The sequence below is a fragment of the Macaca mulatta genome, chromosome 4 (assembly GCF_049350105.2).
Source record: "Macaca mulatta isolate MMU2019108-1 chromosome 4, T2T-MMU8v2.0, whole genome shotgun sequence".
NCBI classification, from domain to species: Eukaryota; Metazoa; Chordata; class Mammalia; order Primates; family Cercopithecidae; genus Macaca; species Macaca mulatta.
The window spans coordinates 79,657,805-79,663,027 of record NC_133409.1 but is presented as its reverse complement, the minus strand read 5'-3'; positions in this window follow the sequence as shown (position 1 = coordinate 79,663,027).

Genomic DNA, 5,223 nt, shown 5'->3' with positions numbered 1-5,223 from the left:
AAGGGAGCGGATGCCTATTGAACATTAACTCCTTTGCCCTGCTTCCCCGGGGTGCGCGCTTGGAGGAAACAATGGGCTGTAGATGGAGAACAGATAAGTCAGGGCCAATGGCTTCTGGATCTCCAGGCTATCTTCATGTTAGAAGGTTTCCCAGCTTTTCCTTAGTCAACATTAGAGAGTTATTCAAAAGATAAGGTGTCTATTAAATGAGGTTTGTTACTGTCTTACCTTTGCCTTCTCTTTCCTGTCCACCTCTCAGGTGGGTAGAGGTGAAGGACAGTCACGTCTTCTTCCAAACTCTGGCACTGAATTCGGTTTAGGCGGGTTGAATTTCTTCTGGTGTCACCACCGGTTTAACATTTAAAAGGTTCTCCAATAAGCGCAGCCCCCTCCTCCTCCTTTTCAAACCCATGTGTACCTTAGGTCCAGTAGGTGCTTAGGATCCAATATAGAACCCTGAGCTTGGCTGGAAATCTGAGAGCCAAGTTGTGGTTTTGCTCCCTGAGCTGCAGCCCTGCCTGTGGGCTGGCATTTCCCAGGTTCACAGTTGTATGTAAGATCCAATTACCAAAAAAGAGTCTGGGAGAGATGCCCTTTCTGCTTCCTGACCTCTGGTCCTCAGTTTCCTCAGCAGGAAAATGAAGTGTTGGAGGGGATATATGGTCTTCGACTTAGATTGGATACTAAATCCCCTTTGGAGCAGAATGGGAGTTGGGGGCTGGAGGTGGTCACATGATTTCACTATTAACCTTTATGATGCTGTCTCTTCTATCCTAACTCACCTTGGCATGAAAAAAATCAAGCCTCTACAGTCTTGATCTTCCCTTAAAAAGGATGAGAAGATTGTCAGTCCCATTTTAAATAAAACCACCCGCGTCCTTTGGTTAATATTCTGTGATTTCAGGGAAGCACACGGTGGCAGCTACAACCGTAGGGTCCTTTTTCCTGTTCCAAGGGGACTGCTCCTCCCTGCACTGGGTCTTCTGCTGCTGTTCTGCTCATCCTCCAGAGAAGCCTTTCACCTTCCTTTTCAAGCCAACTGGTCCTTCCTAATCTTATTCTTGGCGACATTCCCTTTATTTCCACCTTGAGTCCTCCCCTCTTCCAGAATGGCTTCTCCTCCCACTGAAAGGTGAGAGAAGCAAACATTTGACCCACAGTCTTGCTCTGTGGAAGCTACTCCTCCTGTTCTCCAAATAAAGAGAAGAGATGAGTTTCAGAGTGGACACGTTTCCTGTTGCTCTTTTTCTCCCTTGTTAACAGTTCAGGTTTTGCCTTCGGTTAGTTTAATTTTAGGATTATTCCTTTTTTCCCACCAACTGTAAGGTTAGGAAGTGCCTTCTGGGTTCTGAAATAATCTTCCTTCCCCTGTTCTTTCCCACAGACTTCTCAGAGATTAAAATTCTTCTGTCTGAATATTCACTATGATAAAAAACATAATTAGAAGGGAAAGCAAATATTGGAAACCCCAAACCTTGGTTTCCCCACAAGTCACATGGAAATAATTAGTATTGCTATTATCATTTATTAAGTTGGTAGATGCTGAAATAAAGGAATAGTTTAAAACATAATTTTAAAACCATATATAAATGATTAGATGAGAATACAACTGTCTTTCTGAAGGGAGGCTAAAAAAGATATTAATACTTAGATGTAATGAAACAGGTGGTTCTTTAAATACTCTGAGACCTAGGACATCCTGTGGGTTTTATAAAGTCCTCAGGAGAACACTTAGAGTGTCATTCCTAGGGAGGGAAGGGCGCTCTACTTGGGTTCTTGAATTTACTTAATTTTTGTTTCCCTTATGTAGGAAGTCAAAACACTGACCTCATTCCAAAACATCCAACAGCCCCCGAAGGTCACCATCCCAATATTTAGGCCCTGAATATGTTTGTCAGAAGTTTTTGGGAGGTGAGCTGTGCCATGAGAAGGAAGCTTGTGCTATTTTTAAATTGATTCAACTCATCATCGAAACATATCATACACATATCACACCAATGACACACACAGACTGCATTGTAACATAGCATGTGTCATACACATATTCTCTCTCACTCATACACACATACTCGCTCTTCTTGTCCGGCTTTTAAAAGCAAGGCAGCCAGAAGGCCAAGCCCAGTGATTTGAGTTGAAAAGGCTGTTAAAGTTTAAAAACCAAGTGTCCCTCTAGTTCTCAGCCTGGCTTTGAGACATGTGGGAGGGCTTCAAAGCCTCAGTGCCCCTCTCTCAGGCTCAGGCTTACAGTTGGTCCCCAAATGTTTACCAGCATGAAGATGCCTGACTTACAGGAAGCGGGAAATGGGTGTGGGGGGTGAGGGTGGGTGGGTGGGTAGGGAGTAGGAAGAAGAGGGTGGGGGGGGCGTTATTCTCTTGATGTGGTTAGCCCGTCATTGACCTTGTTTGGGTATGGCAGGAGTTGAATGAGAAAATGAAAACATGTTTCATCTTGGGTACATTTCATCCCATTTTTTTTTTTTTTACTTTAGGAGGAAAAAAAATCCTTTCCTTAGGAAAAAAAAACTTTTCCCCAAGTGGAGTTCAGGTCTCCAGATTCGGTACTCAATTTCCCTTCATTCTACCATAGTCCTTTCCCTATAGAGTCATCTGGCTGCCTACATTGCAATTCCCAGTACACCCAGGAACTGGGAGAGGAAAAAAACTGGCCCATAGCTGAAACCGAATTAAAATTGGCTGGTGGAACTGTTGTGATGATGCCATCCACGGGAATAGATGAGGATTTCTGAGAACAGAACTATTTGGCTCATTCATGATTTGCTGCCATTGTGAACACTTTTAATGAGAGAGCTCTGCCTCAGAAATGCTGATTAATAAAGATAACTGAGGTTCTTTTCGGTGTTCTAACTTGGGGGGAAATAATATAGTGACTAAAAACGCACCAAGTTATTACTTAGAAACAAACCCTTTGAGACATACGATTCCAGACAGTGGCAGCCTCTGATAGCTCTCTCTGCACAGCTGTACCGCTGCCAGGGTCTCCCAACTTTAGTCAGCACTAAAAAGGTACACGGCTCAGACCCTCTGGGAGGACCGAGTGAAGTTCAGAGGTCAGTCCCTTTTATTCCCCCTTAATGATTTTGTGCTGGACAATACCTAAATATTACAATATGGACATGTTTTTTTCTATTATGGAGCAAGCTTCCTTTCTTTTATTTCTTCTTCCTTTTTAGTATCTTTCATTTTAAATGATGATATTATCCATCCTTGACTACTGTAATCATAGTCAAAAAGTTGGTTTGGAGGTTCTTTTCCCCAATCACTTTGAGACAAGCAGCAAACATGTGAAGGATTTTACATTCCAACACTGTGCCTGAAAATTTACTTTCCTTAAAGTTCTACCCGTGGCCTTGTCCAGCTCAGCTGGGACACCTGGAACTAATTTTAGGGTTGCCTGGCTAAGCCCCACACTGGTATTTGAAGTCTGCGTCCTCCCTAGACTCAAGCCCATTTCACCACCTCTGAAGGTGAGTGCAGGCTGATATTAATTAACAGTGAGTTGATTCACTGGCATCTTCCAGTCATTAAAGCAAATATTTGGCTTAAAATAGCCTTCTTCCCACCTCAAATATCCAACTTTTTGCCTATTCCCTTACTCTATCTTGGTTGACTCACCAGCAGTTGCATGATGGTGCATGTGGCCTAAGAACAGAGTTTGATTCTAAAAGGGAAGTGAAATACTCTTTAACATCTGCAAGTGAGACTGTTTGAACAGCAGGCCAGCCTTCAGTATGACTACATTGTTTTTCTGTCCATTGTGGTGCTGACTCAGCATCAGTTAATAAACCCTCTTGAGCAGGCTGGATTTCTCTTGTTTAATTATCAGCTTGGAGTTTTCTGAGGACTCTTAGGAACTGTTCATTCAGTTTTCCACCCCTAGCAGATCTGCCTTCTAAAAGTCCTGCTTCCTCTTGGTGCTAGCGTCCCCTCTGGCATAACATGAAATCACAGGTGGGCCAAGCAGCGAGCAGGGAGTGTGTGCTAATCATGTCCCCTAGTGGGAATTTAATTGTTCTGTACTGAGAGAGAGATTGCAGCAAGACTTTAGACACCATTTCCTGGCAAATAATCTTGTGCTTCTGCCCCTCTCCCCTAAAAAACATTCTAGAAAAGTTTTCTAAAAGTGAGGAAAGAAATTTTAAAGATAAACAGACATTTTTAGGATTTAGTTGGGCTTTTGTTTTGCTTTGTTTCATTTCTTCCTGTAAACAAATACTCAGATGTCCATTTCATTGTATGACTAAGTTGGTATCATTAGGTTGGAACTGGGTGTGTGTATGTGGGTGTGTGTGTGTGTGTGGGTGTGTGTGCACACGTGTATTTAAAATGTTAGAAAAGACATTGCAGCCTAAGTTCGAAGGAGAGGTGATTTAAAAAAAAAAAAAAAACCTACCTATGGTAAGGCAAGCAGGAAAAATGGAAGACCTGGATTTCAATGATCTAAATAATAATTGAAATGGGGTGTTTGCTATAAACATTGTTTCTCTGAATTAAAGGATTCCTTGCTGAAGGCACAAGACCATTGAAGGAAGTAAAGCATCTGGTTTGTTTTGTAATGAGAAGCAGGAATGCAAGGTCCACGCTCTTAATAATAAACAAACAGGACATTGTATGCCATCATCACAGGATGTCCTTCCTTCAACAGAGGACTGACTGGGCTGGAGGAAAAGCTGGCCGGGGCTCAGAATAAGCCCCACTAATTACTGCCTCCAACCGCTTTCCACTTGCAGTGATCAGTTCAATATTCCTCTGAACTGTGAAACGACTAATGCTCTACATTTTACTTACACTCCTGGGAAGTCAGCCTGTGGGTTCTGGGAGGAGAGGAAAGGAAAACAAACATTAATATGTAGAATTATAACTTTTTCCTATTTCCCTATTTACTAAATAGTTAAAAGAGGAAAGTTCGTTCTGCCAAGTTTGAACGTTAGCAGGAGAAATGGAATGTTACAACTTTTGGGGCGGGGGGCGGGGAAACGTGCGTTACATACACAACAGCTTGAGGACCAGACAGCTCCACTGTATTACATTAGCTGCAAAAACAGTTTAACCTACTCTTTTGAAGTAAGAGTTGTGTCTTTTGTACCCGGGGAATTGAGCTGAGAAATTACAAAATGTGTAGTCAAATTTTAAGTTTTCTTAATTTAAGGAACGTGCGCCCCCTAATTCTGCCGCGCCAGGAAGGAGGGCGATCTGGAGTGTTTA